Source organism: Phoxinus phoxinus, assembly GCF_949152265.1.
Source record: "Phoxinus phoxinus genome assembly, chromosome: 25".
In the NCBI taxonomy this organism is placed as follows: Eukaryota; Metazoa; Chordata; class Actinopteri; order Cypriniformes; family Leuciscidae; genus Phoxinus; species Phoxinus phoxinus.
This window is the reverse complement of record NC_136900.1, coordinates 5,629,925-5,649,873: the sequence shown is the minus strand read 5'-3', so window position 1 is coordinate 5,649,873 and position 19,949 is coordinate 5,629,925. Positions and strand designations below refer to the sequence as shown.

At 42.3% G+C, this 19,949-nt stretch overlaps 1 protein-coding gene across 2 annotated transcripts in view; it reads left to right on the top strand.

The window, feature by feature from the left end:
* The window catches only part of ccdc136a (coiled-coil domain containing 136a), a 74,912-nt gene that overhangs the window by 7,725 nt on the left and 47,238 nt on the right, over positions 1–19,949 (top strand). The window contains exon 1 of one of the 2 annotated variants that reach the window (XR_013796429.1): positions 19,291–19,392. The exons of the other annotated variant lie outside the window; for it this stretch is intronic. The gene's annotated coding sequence lies outside the window, so the exon portion shown is untranslated. Of the gene's footprint in view, positions 1–19,290; positions 19,393–19,949 lie in introns of those variants that run through there. 2 annotated transcript variants of the gene reach the window in all.

Below are 19,949 nucleotides of genomic sequence, written 5' to 3'. Positions count from 1 at the left end.
GCAAATTCATTAGTTCTCCACTTTGTCATCTCAAATCTGCATCCCATCCACATAAGCCTTCGCTCCAAGAAAGAACGGCATCTTTCCAGCTTTTCTGGTAAACTCCACCTCTGGCCACAACCGCTGTCTCGCTGCTCTGTCAGTGGGCATACACGTCTTCCTATAATTGCAATTTGTTAATCTTTAAAGGAGTAGTTCACTTTCAAATGAAAATTAGCCCATGATTTACACACCCTCAAGCCATAGGTGCGCATATGACTTTCTTCTTTCAGACTGTCAGGGATCAGCCAGGCTCCACCACCACCCAATCACTGAGATCACTATCACCTGAATATTAATTACCAGCACCTGTACGCCATCACCACAAACACTTATAAGCACACACTTCACCCTGGTACTTTGTCTGGTCTCGTAAATGAGTAGGACTCTCAAAGCTTCTTCGCCTACCTTCCAAGCAACTCTCTACGGAGTATCTCCATCGTCTAGTTTGAAGTCTTCTGTGTCTCCAAGTTCGTCACCCTCTTCATCTTAACCATCGTTGTCTGAGTTTATCTCTCTCCAACACTGGTGTGTGCTTCCTTCACCACGGCTTCTTCCACCATCATCAAGGACAGTCAGTATCCACGGTTCCACGCCCTTCATTGTTTACAATCCACTACGGTGCCCATTGCAACTTCTCATTGTGTATCAATAAACTGGTTACTCATTTCTACTTTCCTGTTTGGAGTGTCTGTTTCGTTACAGAAGACCAGACCCAAAACCGCTGAAGTGAGTTCACCCGATCCATTTCAGGATCTTGTGGATGCATTCAAACGCACGCTTACCATGTCGACTTCCGCACCACCCGTCATCGCCCCTCCTTCACCACCAGTGGTCTCCAGTCCAGTGGCCAACCCGGCGCCCTACTCAGGTCTGGCGGAGGACTGCGATGGATTTCTTCTTCAGTGTTCGTTGGCCATCGAGATGCAGTCGCCCCGTTTCCCCACAGAGAGATCTAAAGTAGCATTTATTATTTCCCTGCTGACGGGACGGGCTCTCAATTGGGCTCGCATCCTCTGGAATCAAGATGCCGACGCCACGCAGTCTGTGAGTAACTTCACCACTTACTTCCGTGAAGTTTTTGGAATTCCAGATGGTGATTCAACTGCCAGTGAACAGTTATATCATATTCGCCAAGGGAAGGAGTCCGTGTCTGATTACAATATCAAATTCCGGACTCTAGCGGCCGCCAGTGGATGGAATGAGTGCTCGCTCCTCACCACCTATCGGCAGGGACTTAATCCTCGTCTACGACTGCATCTCGCTGCATACGATGATTCCCTGGGTATTGAGCGGTTTATGCAGCTCGCAGTTCGTACCGATCGCCGTATGCAGCCCTGCATGGAGGATCTGCATGGCCAGACGTCACATTTTCTACCCCGCCAACCAGAGAATACCAGCACTCCAGAACCAGTCCCCATGCAAGTGGATAACACCCGCCTAACATTTGTGGAGCGACAGAGGAGGATGACTCAGGGTCTATGCCTATACTGCGGCGCCGGTGGACACATTGTCTCAGCATGTCCTATTCGTCCACCACGACCCCTGGTGAGTGTTATTCATTCCTCCCTGGTCAATATTAAACCACTCACCACTGAAGTCATCCTTATCACTTCTCACATCTCCTTTCCAGTACACGCCCTCCTTGACTCAGGGTCAGCAGGAAACTTCATTTCAGACTCCCTCTGCCGCCAGCTCAACCTACAGAAAAGGCCCACTGAAAACCACTACCAGGTACACTCGATAATTGGCAAGCCTCTCAATAAGAAGAACGTCCGTTTCTCTGTGGGACCCATCCACCTGCAACTTGGACTGCTTCACTCTGAATCCATCACTCTACTGGTTCTGGAGAATTCCACAGCTGGGATTATCCTAGGGCGCCCATGGTTCATGCAACACAATCCCATCATCTCCTGGGTAACAGGAGAAATCTTGAAGTGGGGCGATAGCTGTTTTCCGGGTTGCTTCCCACATCTTCCTCAACCGGTGATTCACATTCCTATGAACTCCACTTCCATCGAGAGCCCTCTGGAACAGCAGTCCATTGACATTCCGACCTGTTACGCCCCCTTCAGTGATGTCTTCTGTCCCAAACGAGCGTCATCCTTGCCACCACACCGACCATGGGATTGTGCTATCAATCTCCTTCCGGATGAGCCAGTGCCCCACGGTAAGATCTACCCACTATCACTTCCAGAGCAGAAGGCCATGGAGGAGTACGTAGAAGAGGCCCTCCAGCAAGGCTACATCCGCCCTTCCACCTCCCCTGCTGCTTCGAGTTTTTTCTTTGTGGCCAAAAAGGACGGAGGTTTGCGGCCCTGCATCGATTACCGGGCCCTCAACAAGATAACCGTTAAGTTCAGATACCCACTTCCTCTCGTCCCAGCAGCCCTTGAACAACTTCGTGGTGCAACCGTGTTCACTAAGTTGGACCTCCGCAGCGCGTATAATCTCGTTCGGATACGTGAGGGGGACGAGTGGAAGACGGCCTTTGTAACCCCAACTGGCCACTATGAATACTTGGTCATGCCATATGGCCTGGTAAATGCCCCCTCCGTATTCCAGGACTTTATGCACGAGGTGCTCCGGGAACTCCTCCATCGTACTGTGATCGTCTATATAGATGACATTCTGATATATTCCCGGAGCCTGGCAGAACATCGCCACCATGTTGCGGAGGTCCTCCAACGTCTCCGGGAACACCAGCTCTTTCTTAAAGCCGAGAAATGCTCCTTCCACCAGTCTACCACCCAATTTCTCGGCTACAACATTAGCGAACACGGCATCCAAATGGACGAGGGGAAGGTGGAAGCTGTTCGAAACTGGCCAATTCCTTCAACCATTAAAGAACTTCAGCGTTTCCTGGGATTTTCAAATTTCTACCGCCGTTTCATTCACAACTACAGTTCCATCACCTCCCCGTTAACCAATCTTCTCAAAGACAAGCCCAAATCTCTGTCCTGGACACCAGCAGCCACTCAAGCTTTCCAGAGCCTCAAGAATTCTTTTACCAATGCGCCGCTTCTAGTCCACCCTGATCCGAATAAACAGTTCATAGTTGAAGTAGACGCCTCGACCACCGGAGTAGGAGCGGTATTATCTCAGCAGCAGGGGACTCCACCTCGTCTCCATCCATGCGCCTTCTTCTCCAAGAAATTATCCCCGGCGGAGATGAATTACGACATCGGTAACCGAGAACTACTGGCAATTAAGCTTGCTTTAGAGGAGTGGAGACACTGGTTGGAGGGAGCTAAGGAAAGCTTCTCGGTACTCACCGACCACAAAAACCTCCAATACCTCCGAGAAGCCAAACGGCTCAACCCCAGACAGGCAAGATGGGCTTTATTTCTCACCCGTTTCCATTTCACAATCTCATATCGTCCTGGTACAAAGAATTGTAAAGCTGATGCTCTATCCCGTATCCATACCATTGAAGAGAAGACTGAGGAACCTGAGCCCATCTTATCTCAAAGGATCTTCGTATGCCCCATCCAGTGGTCTCTCGATCAACAAATCTCCTCCAGTGTCTCTGAACCATCTCCGCCGGGGTGTCCTCCCGGTCGCACCTATGTTCCCAGGTCTCAACGTATCAATCTCACTCACTCGGCACATACTTCTGTGGGCACTGGCCATCCAGGGGCCAACCGCACTCTCTCACTGCTGCAAGACCGCTTCTGGTGGCCTAACATGGCTAGGGATGTGAGAAGGTACGTACAAGGATGTCATGACTGCGCCATCTCCAAGAGCCCACGCCACCTTCCATCCGGCAAGCTTCTTCCATTACCCGTTCCTCAACGACCCTGGTCACACCTGGGAGTAGATTTTGCCACAGACCTCCCCCCATCCGATGGTAACACCTGCATATTCGTAATAGTTGACAGATTCTCAAAGTCCTGCCGTCTGATCCCCCTAAAGGGCTTACCCACAGCAATGACTACTGCAGAGCTCCTCTTCAATCAGGTATTCCGGCACTATGGAATCCCTGAAGATATAGTATCCGATCGAGGCCCCCAGTTCATCTCACAAGTTTGGAAGGCTTTCTTCAAACTCCTAGGTGTGACCGTTAGTCTTTCATCTGGATACCACCCACAGTCGAACGGGCAAACGGAAAGAAAGATTCAGGAGGTTGGGCGCTTCCTACGAACCTTCTGCCACGGCCACCAGAATTCGTGGAACCAATTCCTAGGCTGGGCCGAGTACGCACAAAACTCCCTTCGTCAGTCTGCCACTGGACTCACTCCCTTCCAGTGTGTGCTCGGTTACCAGCCTCCACTGTTCCCATGGTCCGGGGAACCTTCCGACGTCCCCTCCGTTGACTATTGGTTCCGAGAGAGTGAGAGGGTCTGGGACGACGCACACCATCATCTTCAGAGGGCAGTGCGCAGACAAAGGAACCAAGCAGACATTCGGAGGGCAGAGCCACCTACCTTTCAGCCAGGACAGAAGGTCTGGCTATCCACACGAGACATCAAGCTGCGCCTGCCCTGCAAGAAGCTGAGTCCCAGATACGTTGGTCCCTTCACTATCATCCGACAAATCAACCCCGTCACCTACCAACTCCAGTTACCCTCGCACTACAGAATCCACTCTACATTTCATGTCTCACTCCTTAAACCTTATCACTCACCTGTATCTGTTCCCTCCACAGAGCCTTGCCCGACAGATGAACCCCCTCTCCCACTGATTCAGGAAGATGGAACCATCTATACGATCCGGGAGATCTTGGATTCCCGGCGCCGTGGTGGTCGCTTGGAGTATCTGGTGGACTGGGAGGGTTATGGACCAGAGGAACGTTCCTGGACACCTAGAGATGACATCCTAGACCCTACTCTCCTTACTGCTTTCCATGATTCTCACCCAGATCGTCCAGCACCCCGAGGAAGAGGCCGACCACCACGACGTCGGGGTCCACGGCCCTCAGGAGCAGGCCGTGGAGGGGGGGGTACTGTCAGGGATCAGCCAGGCTCCACCACCACCCAATCACTGAGATCACTATCACCTGAATATTAATTACCAGCACCTGTACGCCATCACCACAAACACTTATAAGCACACACTTCACCCTGGTACTTTGTCTGGTCTCGTAAATGAGTAGGACTCTCAAAGCTTCTTCGCCTACCTTCCAAGCAACTCTCTACGGAGTATCTCCATCGTCTAGTTTGAAGTCTTCTGTGTCTCCAAGTTCGTCACCCTCTTCATCTTAACCATCGTTGTCTGAGTTTATCTCTCTCCAACACTGGTGTGTGCTTCCTTCACCACGGCTTCTTCCACCATCATCAAGGACAGTCAGTATCCACGGTTCCACGCCCTTCATTGTTTACAATCCACTACGGTGCCCATTGCAACTTCTCATTGTGTATCAATAAACTGGTTACTCATTTCTACTTTCCTGTTTGGAGTGTCTGTTTCGTTACACAGACGAATACAACCAGAGTTATATTAAAAAAATATCCTGGCTCTTCCCAGTTTTATAAAGGCAGTGGATTGCAACCAACAGATTGAAGCTCAAAAACGAGCATCCATCCATCATAAACGAACTCCACACGACTCCGGGGGGTTAATAAAGGCCTTCTGAAGAAAAACGATGAGTTTGTGTAAGAAAAATATTAAAGGGGAGATAAAATGCCATTTTCACAAGATGTAAAATAAATCTCTGATGTCCCCAGAGTGTGTGTGTGAAATTTTAGCACAAAATACCCACAGATATTTTTATAAAGCATGTTAAAGTTGTCACTTTTTGAGGGTTTGCAAAAAACGCACCGTTTTGTGCCTGGCCCTTTAAATGCAAATGAGCTGCTGTAGAGGGCGGGGTTTCAAGAGCTGTGTGTGTGTTAGCAGCTGCAATTACCTCACGCAGACACACTAACATGACAGAAACTGTTGCCTTTAATGTTAAAACGGAGTCAGACAAAGATGGAGAGACTCAAGAAGAAGTGACAACATGTAGAAGCAACAGGACGTCTCTGAATGGTTAGTTGATGAATTGATGTTGCTGATGTGGAGTTAACTATCTTCAATTAGGATATTCTGTCATGATAATCTATAAATCGCTCATATAGGAACTGTTTCACAACAAGACAGAGTCGGAAGTACCGACCCACTGTTTACAAGTATGATGTATGTATGTTGAAAGTGTATTTGTCAGTTTTTTTTTTTTTTTTTTTTGTGGTTAAAAAGTATATCATTTTTATTTATATTTAGAAAATGGCCGATCATTTCGCTAGATTGTGTAGTCTTTGTTAAACTTCAGTTAGCATCGGTCTTTGTCAGACACGTGGGTTTGTTGTGTGTGACGTCACCGCGCCGCCATTTTTGAGGTATCGCTACTGACTGTGAGCATTGAAGAGATTACAATAGTAGAGAAAACAAGTAAATAACTGAAAAGAAAACTGAGAAAAGGTCGTACCGATAAATATGGCACTCGATAAATATGGCAGGTACCGTTATTTGGAGAAATTGTCATCCATTCAGAACATAGATCCATATATGAGCCAACTGCAGTGAGTTGGAGTGCTGATCGCGAATTGTTTTCCTCATCCTCATACTTGGACATTGTCAACTATCTTGTTTATGGTATAAGCGCATATACCAGTGAACAATTTAAAAAATATAAATCTCTTAAAGCCCACGGACATTTCATAAACGGCTGTGTACAGGATTTATTTACATTCCCACCGAAGGACACAGTAGTAATATCAAAGATAGGTTTGCTGTATTGATGATGATGATAATGTCATGTTAAGGATGTTTTAGTTTGAAAAAAGAATGAAAAACACAATTCTCCAACATCAGAATACCCCAGCATCGATACCTTACAAATGGCGGTTACGCCCATAATGCACTTCGTGTATCGCGAGTGTGACGTCACCTGACAAAGACCGATTAAGACACGTACACACAGGAGTTATAACGCTTAGCTTCTTTACTAGCATGTCCAGAACTTAACTCACCCCGTTGGCCACATGCCATACACCCCTCGGTCATACCAACTACACAAACTGTATGGGGGTGTCCTGGTCAGAACCATTCACTGCATATACTACATCTCCCTTCTTAAGCTTTAAACAAAGTATTAATCAGTCATAAAGCAAGGACATTATGCTGAAAATATCACCAGTGTATAAAATAAACGTTTGCTGTGAACAAGCAATAATAACACTAAACAAGCATACTTAAGTAAGCACATAATCCTTAAACCGTGCCGGTTGTCTGACGATACGTCCGGCTCTTGTGCATTCTGGACGTCGCACCCTCCTTTCCACATCTTGAGGAGGCTCAATTGGAGCAGGTTTTGGAACAGTGTCATTGTCATTGTCATTGTCAGTGTACAAGGTTGTGAGTCATGATGGACCTGTCAGGCCTGAGGTGGCGTCTGTTCCTGCGGTAGATTGTGCCCGATGATGTGACAACGTCATATGAGCGGGGCTCATCTCGGATACTGACAACTGTAGTATACAATCTACTGACACCTACAACCAATGCCATCATTATGTTTTGCAACAATTAGGTTGCAAAGGTCTTGAGACCGCTCTTTGCTTTTACCCATCATGAGATGTGTCTTGTGTGATATCTTGGCAATGATACCTTTTTGTAGGCCATCAGTTGGGACTGAACCAGCTTAATTTGCACTGACAGGGGGCAGGATAGCTTTGTAATTACTGATAGTTTATTATCTTGGCTTTCCATGCCTTTTTGCACCTTTCTTTCTTCATGTGTTCAATACCTTTTCCCTGTGTAATTTCACATTATTACACATAACTTAATTTCTGAACTTATTTGTTTTGGTTTCTTTGTATGTATGGATTGTTTGTGTTGTTACCAACATCTGGTGCTCGAGGCCGTCCCCGTCGCCGCCGTCCTGTGCGGCCTTCAGGAGCCGCCCATGAAGGGAGGGTAATGTCACGGAGGCTACACCATTGTCCACACCAGACCCTTCAGACCCACTCGTTCAGTCTCACCTGAATAGCACACACCTGCACCAGCTCATCAGTACACCGGATATAAGCTGTCACATTTCACTTCACCATAGAGTGCCGAAGTTATGACGTCACTTTGTAGGCCAAAACGCGGAAGTGAGTTAGCATTTTAGCACTTCCGGTTCCCTCGCCCTAAAGTCTATGGGTTTTTTGAATGGGTTTTTGCTAAATCGCCTGAAATAAGGTCTGTGGTTAACAAAGCCTCTAAATATTTTCACGTTTTGATCTATGACATAAAACACACCAGTTATAACCTGCTTGTGATTTTTTAAACTTTATTGTTACTTAAAAACGGTGGTTGCTAACAAGTTGCTAAAAGGGACTACATCCTTTGGCGGGGACTTTAGACGTCATCATGACAAACAGGAAATCTCTCACTACTAATCCACTCTTCAGCTTCACGTTCTTTATTTCTGTGGAGAGACTGTTCGACAATGGTGTTTTGTTTTGTCCCGAGATGCAACCACAAGTCGTCGAATGAAAGATGCTCGTTTTACCGTTCTGAGATGGTAAAAGCGCGTTTTTTTCTGGCGAATTAGCAAATGGTATGCAAACACAATCAAACATAAAGTGAAAAGATAATCTTTATTAAAGTTTATTTTGGGCACAATGATGAGGCATAATAATCTTAATCACAAAGAAAATAATATTAAGGTTTATATAAACTAACAAAATAATAAACGAATAAATAAAACATTAATAAAAGATAAAAAAATCTCAGAGAGGCACGTATAAACAAAATTAGTTTCTAACATATTTGGAAAAAACGAATGGGCAATATTTCTCATGAAAAAGTGGATAAGTGTTCATACCATAGACAGCGCAGATCATAATGAGCGAGCGTGTTTTTTAAATAAAGTTTGAGGAAGCTTGATGATGACGTTGATCCGCGACCATGGTCAGAGTTGTGTGCTGTAGTCCATTTATAGCCTACCGTTAGCATTTTATATCTGACGGCTTTATTTAGGCTTCAAAATGTATACATTTTGGATTAACTTGTAAAGATTATCTTGATAGACAAAACGTGTAAGGGTCACAACTCTTTGTTGAACACAGATCTTATTTTTGGCGATTTTCCAAAAGTCTATGGGGAAAATGCAAAGCTTTTCGATCGAGGGAACCCATGCACCGCTAACTTCCGGGTTGGCCTACAAAGTGACGTCATAACTTCGGCACTCTATTGTCTGGTCTCGTTGATACCTACCGTTCAACTTACCTGACTTACCAGCCTTCGACCCTCTTCTTCAGTTCTGATCAGCTGTTTCTTTGTAGATGCTGATGACTGGAAGACAGAGACTGTTGAGCTAAGTTCATTCAAACGACCTGCATACCATCTACTCACCTGTTTATTTCACCTGCTCTCTACCACCGGCATTAACGTTGTTTACTACATTACCTGTGTTGCATCCTTCTTTACTTAATTTCAGTAAACTAACCACAACATTCCAAAGTCATTAAGAAATTGCAACAATTTATGATTCACTAGGAATAATAGTAAATTTTATAATGGTCACTGTTCTGAAATAAGATATCATTTGAGGTATGCAGCCTACAAATGCAATCTCCAGAGGATGCAGCCTTTGAAATGAGACTCAGATTGCATCATTTCATTTAAACAGGTAAAAGTTTGTACCACCAGTAAGCAGTAGCTCCGAACTAAGATTAAACCACCAATTACTTAATTCGTATCATATTTCCCCTAAACTCATATTTCCCCTAAACAAAAACATCCGGGACTAGATGTTTGAGCCCCGAATGATTAGTCCTAGTGACACCACTGCACACAGGTGAGGCGACAACACAGTCAGGTTCTGTCACATCCGAGTCTTTGGTACTGTTGTATTACAAATTTATTAAAATGTGTTGCATAGATGTTAGTATTATTACTTCACAGCACTTTTGTGGAAACACTTTTTTGATCAAGGTACCATCGATCACTCCGATGACCTGTGGGATGTGATGATGTATTCTATTTCTGTATGTCCTGTCTTGATACTGGACATTTATTGTGTTTCGCAGCAAGCGGAAGTAATGCATTGGTGACCCCTCGAACAGCTCTTGACACTGATGCCTTACTTAGTCCAAGTCCATCACCAAGTACCTGGAGTACCAAGTACCAACTGCCTGTTGCATACAATCTCAAGGCTGATAGAAGTTAGACTAATGCCTGGTCCATTTCCCGGGACGATTTTAAAATTGTCGGCCGATTTCCCAAACATGAGAGACCCCACACACGGCGATAAAAAATCACGGGTCTAACAATTTTGGTCGTACAGTGTGTGTGGTGCGCAACCACATGGCAAAATCAACACATCACACACGAACCGATTTGACTCCCGAGCATTCCCAGGTCAGACGGGAAATCTCGCAAAATCCCTCGAGATCAAACGTGACTTCAGAGTAAACAATCAGGGCGGACGAAGAGGATGCAGTGGCGATAGTTTGTAGTTTGTTTTTAAGATTTAAGCTGTTTAGATTTTGTTTCCTGGTGCTTCCTCGCCACCTTGTCACCTCGCTTTCTGAATGGCTACAAGCTACAGTCCACAGGCTGCGTGCTCGTTTGTCCCCGGGGGACACCACACACGAGGAGAAATCGGGCCAAAAAAATCCAACATGTTGGATATCCCAGATTTGAGATCGGAGCGGTCCTGACGTCCTTCCGAGCAGACGACAGCAGTCTTAACACACCACACACGGCAGGAATATCTGATCAGATTATTTTACGATAATCGGAGCATCCTTAAGATTGTCGGAAGGGGTGAATCGGGGCTAAAATCGGCCTAAATATTCTGCCGTGTGAACCAGCCTTTAAGGGGACAAGGCAAAATTTCTCCAGGTGGCACACATCAGCTGAGGTCCAATGCTATTTAGCAGTTGGGCAATTTGCCCTCTTGGCAGACGGTATCACCCAATTATGGCCATGTCATTAAGGATATTAAAAGGGTTTTGGTGCTGTCTGATGAAGTCATTTAAAGTCACAAATCTACTTTGGTCGTCTCTGGCTTTGTCTTTCTCTGAGCCTTAATTGAAGAACACGTTGTAGTGCAGCCATGATTTCCACTGCAAGTCATAGCTTACTTGAAGAAACCATGTAAAGGTTGTCAGGCTGTGATAATGTTCACATTTCCCACTCCCTATCATCAATTTCAGTAATCACATTAGGCCCTGCATTGAAGAAAAGACATCTTCCTTTAATCTATCCTCTGTTTGTAATGTTCATAATGATTAAAAGCTGGCTTGTAAAACATGTATGTTTTGTCTGTACCTGTAGAAATGTATTGGCTAGTTGAAGTACATATATTTGTGCTATCTGTCACCCTTAGACTTTATATATTAATAATATTGAAACTTACATGCTTATGTCTGAAAATCAACCATTAGCCATTTACTTCAGAATCACTTGGAAGAACTCATAACAATTATTATAGTATTTCATAGGGCCTTATGCCTTGTGTGGTTCAACAAACACATGGACATCAAAACATTGCATCAAGTTTTATTAATCACAAACATTGCATCTAGTTTGATTAATTTGGCTTATTTAGTTACCCAGGACCTGCAAAAGACATTATACAGTGGGATGAGTCATAACAACATATAGAACACTTTTCACATTGCACAAGAAATGACAGAAACTTAAAGGAGAACTCCAGCGCAAAATGAATCTTTGGTCTAATTACACATTGTTACCTAGTCAACCGTTATCTGAGATTTGTTTTCATGATTATCGAATGTAAATAGTTTTATCTCTAAAAACAGTTTAGCCTATAACGCTAGTATAACCAGGGGTGCACATAACTTTTTCAGTGAGTTACTCAGATGAGGACCAGGAGATGGTGTTTGGTACTCACCCCATATGTAGCGTGGCCACAGCTGTCAATCATGACGTCACATTTCCATTTTTATAGCATAAAATAACTAACTAAAACCAAACTTATAAAATAAAAATAAACGAACACTTAAATTTACATCAGCGCGAAAAGAACGACCTAAAATGATAGAATTTTTTTTTATTTGAAGTGTTATTTGATTGTTCAGATATATGTATTTGTATAAATTAAATATAATTAATCCTTATTAAAGATATTAAAGAGCAGTGAATTTTCTCTTTTTATTTTGTTGTTTGATCAATATTAAGTGTACAGAAGGCATTAGGTTTATTACGCACTGTCACTTTAAGAGTGTGCAGATCCAATTGCACTGATGCACGGTACGTTCTGTAAAGACATAACCGACTGTTTTTACGTGAATACTCTCCAAAACGGACATTTAGACATAATGTTGTGTGTATTTGTCCATTCAGACGCGAAAGAGAGCTCGATTCAGTCCTTGCGCGCAGCGTCTATGTGCGGGGCTGCACGCTTCGGGTCGTGTGTGTGTGTGTGTGTTCGCACAGAAAAACATACCGAATAAAGCTGTCTTTCGCGTCGTCACTCTTATTCAGATCTATCCATATGTCTGCTCTTCTCTTTCTCCCAGACGTTTACATTTTTTAACGATTTGAGACATGCATGAAGCGCATGCCGACTCGGTAGATCAGCACGTTACAATTCACATGTGCGCATCTTCCACAAACGCAAATCAGTTCTGACTGGATCACTTCCCCAATCGTCCCTCCCTTACATTTCCGTCTAGTTTTTATTCGTCATAGTGGTCGTCATTTAAAACAAGGTTTTTATTTAGTTATCGTCTCGTTTTCATCTGTGAAAAATTTTAATTAACACTGCCTAGGTTGCATTTTGGCGACAGTACGCAAAGGCGCGTAGTAACACAAGTGGCATTACGCATTCCTGATTTTTGTCGCGCATGCGTACCTGCGTACCAGTTATGTGCACCCCTGAGTATAACGCTAGTATATGGGGCATGGAGTAATGACAAATAAAAATCGCTTGTTAATACCACTAACAAGGCTCAAAATAGCCCCACACTAACACGGCAGCATAATGAGGGTCCCTACCTTCAAAACGAAGCATTGAGAACTTTGACAGTGTCCAGACAGTTTAATAAGAAGATATTTTATACATACAGTCAACTTCACGTATACAAGCAGAAGCCATCTTTGAAAAACAGACTCGATCAGTCGATCAACGAAACGCCGATCTAAATGCGCTGGACCATATGAGATTCTACACAGTTCAGCGCATTTGGATCGGCGTTTCGTTAATTGACTGATCGAGTCTGTTTTTCTAAGATGGCTTCTGCTTGTATACGTGAAGTTGACTGTATGTATAAAATATCTTCTTATTAAACTGTCTGGACACTGTCAAAGTTCTCAATGCTTCGGTTTGAAGGTAGGGACCCTCATTATGCTGCCGTGTTAGTGTGGGGCTATTTTGAGCCTTGTTAGTGGTATTAACAAGCGATTTTTATTTGTCATTACTCTATGCCCCATATACTAGCGTTATACTAGCGTTATAGGCTAAACTGTTTTTAGAGATAAAACTATTTACATTCGATAATCATGAAAACAAATCTCAGATAACGGTTGACTAGGTAACAATGTGTAATTAGACCAAAGGTTCATTTTGCGCTGGAGTTCTCCTTTAATGAATCCCCATTGAACAATAATCATATTACCTGAGTCTTCTGGCAAGATAATTGGCACAGAAATTGAGGGCCGGGCAAAGCTCACCTCCTCTTTGCAAGCCTTTGGCATTGCCTAATGTCTTTCACGATATACAGTTTCTCCCTCTCCAGCTGCACTATGTCCTGACTACAACTACAAACATTCTCAAACTGCTGAGGTGTTGTGGCTGCAGTCTGGACAGCTGAAGATGGAGGCTGAGGTCTGGGAGGGTTGTTTGGAGGACCAGGAGATGGTAGGTGCTGGGAGATGGCATATTAAACTGATAGTTCCTCTGAGCATGAAGGACCTGGCTCAGGCTTAGGTTGAGTTACCCCTACTCCTCCATTGATATCAATACCACCACAAGTCTGAAGCACTTGTTCCAAGTATTGACAAGGCATTTTCTTCCTCTGCTGTGAGAAAGAGAGACTCATTGGTCCCACCACCTGTTTTTTTTTTTTTAATTGCAGTCCTCTGCAATGTCCTTTTTGCCAGGCTTGCAAAATCCTGCCACTTCTTGCGGACCTCCTTCCCTGATCTTTGAACACCCCTGGTTGTAGTTAATTTGGTAGCAATGTCCTCCCAGATGTTTTGTTTTTCCTTATTTGTATGGTGTTCTTTACATCTGTTGCAAATAACATCTTTGTTTCGCTCTATCTCCTCTTGAAAGACATTCATGTAATCTTTTTGAAAGGTATTTTTTCTTGCTTTTTTTTGTTCAGCCATTTTGTCAGTGCCTCCGCCTGTAGGTGCTTTATATACATATGTCTTGTTGTCTTGATTTTGAATTGTCTTTTTTAATAAACCACATTTGATGAAGATTATTAGGTTAAATGTTCAGGATATGATTCCATATAAGGTTATATTTCAGCACTGCGTCAATGGACAGCGACTCTTAAGTAGCACGTAGAATGCATTCTCGCGTTAAATGTGCAGTATGTAAGAATGACTAGAGGTCGAAATAGGTACTGCAGTCATATCGGAGATTGTGGTTTCTCCCGCCCCCTCCTCCTCAGACTGGACGGCGCTCACACGGGTTGCCAGTTTGAGCACATTCAACAGGAAGGAGCGCAATGGACAATGAAAATTGGCAATGTGCAGTATCACATCCGTCCTTTGGATGAGACGTCCGTCCTTCAGGTGAGACGTTAAACCGAGGTCCTGTCTCTCTGGTCACAAAAAATCTCATGGCACTTCCCGTAAAGGTGTAGGGGTGTAACCCCGGTGTCCTGGCCACATTCCCTCCAATGGCCCTTGACAATCATGGCCTCCTAATAATCCCCATCCTGAATTGGCTCTATCACACTCTCTCCTCTCTCCACTATACCTGGTGTGTGGTGAGCGTACTGGCACCGTTGTACTGTGGCTGCCGTCGCATCATCCAAGTGGATGCTCACACTGGTGGTGGTTGAGGAGAGACCCCAACATGATTGTAAAGCGCTTTGGGTGTACAGTAGTACATATGAAAAAGCGCTGTATAAATGCCTCATTCGTTCGTTCGTTCGTTCGTTCATTCATTCGTTAATTCATTCGTTCATTTATTCATCAAAACAATAACAAACATTCCAGCCTGGTAATGCACATTTCAAAGTAAAATAACTGGTTGTAGAAGTGTTTTTCAGAGAAACGAGTATGTGAACTTAGCATTTTGTAAAAAAATAATAAAAAATTTGCGAAAAAGTTACATACAGCACCTTTTAATTATGTGCATTGTAAAGTGCATTTTTGGGAAATGCGCGTAGGAATCGCGGTGAGTGTTCGTAAACTTGCACGTAGGGAGCGCTCTTAAAGGGGAACTTGGCCAATTTTTTGCTCCCCCTACAGCTTCAGAATATATTTGACAACACTGTCGAAAAACTCGTTGTCGACTCTCAGATACCAGAGGATAGTAGATCAACGACATCAAAGCAGACGGGACATTCTTTACAACGTCGTCTTCATTCGGGTTCGAAAAAGGAATCCGACGTTTTTAATATGTTACAAAAAAATTATGGAAAAATACATGGATACCATTGAAAGGTCTTCAATGAGAAGGATTGATATTCAAGGACTCCTAAAAGTGGACAGAGTTTGAGCAATCATTACCTGTAGCTCATGCACTAAGCTACAGACGGCATTACCCAGCAGCACGTCACATTTACCTCTCTCAGGGACGGTTTAATAACAGCAAAGCTGCCTAGATCCATAACTGATCCACTGACTGTCACAAAACCATCTTGCCAAGACTCTCAATCTATGAGGACTGCTAATATATTTATTTATTCATTCCAAGTACCATTATACCACTCAGGAATATTCAGTACTGATAAACTTATGAGTGTCATAGTGCTATTATATAAAATGTAGGGCAAACTATGTTGGTCAGAGCTTTTTGCATTTCATTATTTGTTGGCATGACAACTAACAGAGAGATGACACATATGGGTTATGGAGAAGAGAGGTGGTCTTTATGAATGCGGTTGTTTGTTTGTAGAGATTCTTTTGTAAATTGGTGACATCATTTACTGTAAATCCTTCTACGACCTTCTCATATGGCATATAAAGGGTTTTATTTTAAAATGATAGAAAAACTGAGCAGTGTACTAGGTGATTATCAGGCCACTGTATCGCTAGATGCAGTGAAGAAATAGTTTTTCTTTGGTTTTAACTGTCATATTCATCACCCGTGGCATGTGCTCTTTCCTTTCTGTGTTATAATCTCAAACTGTCCTATTTCTATTGTACACTTTTCATTTAGTTGCTTAGCAACAATGCACTGCCAGTGGAAAGTCTGATGATAGGAATTACTGCTTCACTTTAAAAAGGAAATAAAATATATACTAATTCTATATATAATAAAGGTTAACTTCCCAAGTCAAATAGCTAATGTCTGTTTATGAAACTGAACAATATTTAGATTAAAAAAATCTTTATGCATTAAATTTACACATCCATTGCAATCCACAAAGACTACACACTAACATTGGAGAAAGTTTCCTCAGAATCTCTGCTATAGCATATTGTGCATATTTACATAAAACATAGACATATGTCTTTGCTGAAGTACACATACAGTGTCTGAAGCTTATAGGGTGTTGTATATTTTAAAAACACTCCAGCTTTCACTGCTAAATTTCTAAAATTCACTCTAACAGATCGAACGTAAATGCAGTATGCAACACAGTGCAGGCTTCATATAGAGTATATTATATTCACTTAGGCCTATATTTGTGATATATATACACTAATATTATATACACTAAATATTTGCGACACTGTTGGACATAAAGTGAGTCAATGTTATTCCAGTAGCGCCAGATCTAGTGTACATTGTTGGTCACCTGGCAAGTTTCTAAGTAAAATGTACACACAACTGTTAATTACTCGTTGTCTACCGAAACAATACATCATATTTCATATGAATGCAGCTAAGAGTACTTTCACATGGCCATTCCAAACCATCCGTTTTAAAATAATAGTATAATTTTCACTGAAAAGATAAAAACTAAAAAAGGTTCTTGAATTCAACTGACTGCTCTGATCTCAGGTTAACAGTTCAATGGGATTTGGATCTTTTGGATTTGTGACGTGAAGTGACATATAATGTTTCGTAAATGATGACTTTTTTTATTTTGGTAAAACGAAAAATTGTAAGTTATTTTTTTAAAAGTACTTCACAATGCCCCATGATATTTTTCTAGTATCTTCCAAACGCACTCCCACACTGGAACAGAAGATCAGTGTCCTGAAGCATTTTATATTCCCACAAGACATGAGAATGTATGTGTGTATGTGTTTGTGTGATGTTTATGTGTGTCCCCAGTCCAGTTCTACCCACCCACACACAACACATAAAGCAGTGGATGGTTTGTTTACAAGCCCTCATAACTAACATGCTGATCCCTATACAGAGGCTTTAGGGCCAGCGCAAACCATATTTTGGCGTTAAAAAACACTTAAAGGATTTATTAAAGACACGCAGTGAAAAATTCACGCTGAAGAGGAGTGGGCACAGACAAAAATTGTTTTGGAGGAGAGTATTTGCGCTAAGTAGTGGTCATTATGGAAATGATCCGGATGCTTCTGTTCCTTCATGTGCATATGTTTATATGAAATATAATGTGTCAGTAGATCAAGTGCAGAACTTTCCACTCCCATCGGCATTTTTTTGGAATTTGCGTTGTTTAGTAAATCTGGCCCTTAGTCTGTAAAAATCTAAATGTCTAAAATATGGAACATTATTTAAATATATTACATGGATATCTGGGTTATTTTATTGTTATTGGTTAACTGTGGCATTCTGTGAAAAATATTTGTTAAGAAACCCCGTTTTACAGAAGAGGCTTAAAGGATTAGTTCACTTTAAAAAAAACTTTTGCTGATAATTTACTCACCCCGATGTCATCCAAGATGTCCATGTCTTTCTTTCTTCAGTCGAAAAGAAATTAAGGTTTTTGATGAAAACATTTCTCCATATAATGGACGTCTATGGGCCTCAAACGGTTCAAGGTCCAAATGACAGTTTCAGTGCCGCTTCAAAGGGCTTTAAACGACACCAGACGATGAATAAGGGTCTTATCTAGCGAAACGATCGCTCATTTAAAAAATAAATAAAAAAGTTTAAGTTTTATAAGCACAAATGCTCGCCTTGCTCTGTTCTGTGATGCGCGTTCGTGACGTCACGTAATACGCAATTACGTTGAAAAGGTCATGCTTCACCGAGTCAGTGTTTACAAATGTGCGGAAGGAGGACCATACACACATATTCAAATGTCTTTGTGTCAGTTTATCGTTTAAAATGCCCATTTCGTGTGCGTATCCTGGGTGTTGTAATATTAAAAAGCCTAAAAGAAAATTTTCGTCAGGACAGACATTTTTGACTTTTCATAGAAGCGTGACATTTTCAACGTAATTGCGTATTACATGACGTCACGAACGCGCATCACAGAACAGAGCAAGGCGAGCATTTGTGCTTATAAAACGTAAACTTTTTTATTTATTTTTTAAATGAGCGATCGTTTCGCTAGATAAGACCCGTATTCATCGTCTGGTGTCGTTTAAAGCCCTTTGAAGCGGCACTGAAACTGTCATTTGGACCTTGAACCGTTTGGGGCCCATTGACGTCCATTATATGGAGAAATGTTTTCATCAAAAACCTTAATTTCTTTTCGACTGAAGAAAGAAAGACATGGACATCTTGGATGACATGGGGGTGAGTAAATTATCAGCAAACGTTTTTTTAAAAGTGAACTAATCCTTTAAATCTAGTCACAGACTAAAATGCATGTTTGAGCTGTTTTAACTGAAAGCGACTTGCACTGAGATCTTAAAATATGTCAGTGCCATTGTTTTGTCTCAAGATGCACATCAGTAATGTTTTTTTTTTCTCCTTCTAAGGTATGTTTATAAAACTACTTAAATGTCCTAATTGAACTAAAGCTTGGCTTAATCTAAGCCCTGTCTGTGAAACCAGGCAACAGATTTCTTTCTCAACTGGTTTCATGTAGCTTGTAACCCTCTGTGATCTTTTTCTTCTCACATAGTAAATAATTTAATTTATATAAATATTTAATGTCCATTTCTACATTTATTTGATGAGTAGCTGCATGTGTAATAATTGGCTCCGCTTGGCGTAGGCGTCCTGATTGCCCTGTCGGTTTATTTGGTGGTTATGACTGGCGGAGTGTACGTTATCTCTTACATAATTTGTTGCTGAGAGAGAAAGAGAGGGAGAGGGAGGGAGCGAGGGCAAGAGTGTGTCAGTGTTTCTCTCTTCACTCCGTGTGCTCTTTTCCTGCGGTTCTCATGGACGTGGCATCATCATATCAGCAGGTAAACAATCTGTTCCTCTGTGTAGATTGTGTAGAAGGTTTTACTGCAGATCCTGCTCAATGTTTTGCTGAGTGGATGATTTAATTGTCTTATTTTAGTCTCAATTCTGTTTTTGTTGTTCTGCCAGTAGTTTGTTCTCTTTTTTTTTTTACCCAATGTTAAATATTGTTCATTAACAGTTATATAAAACTAAAGGTATTAGTAGAGTGTAACGAGTATTAGTAGAATGTAAGTAAACAATTTTGCGTAAGTAAATGTATCTTTTTTTCAAAGATGTTTCATTAGTTGTATTGGAAGATGAGGTGAAAATACAGATACAGTTTTATATCACAAAAAAAAAAATTTATATTTGCTGCTAGTAACAATTCTCATTTCTGTAAATCATTGAGATTTTGCCATCTGAATGATCTAGAGCGTAGATGAACAGGAAGTTACAAGGAGTGGTGTGTCGTTTTGATGGTGTGATGAAAATACACAAAATGAAAATGTACTTATACTGAATTCTAGCAAGGTTTGGACACCAATATTCATAACAGAGCTGATCCATTAAGTGAAGA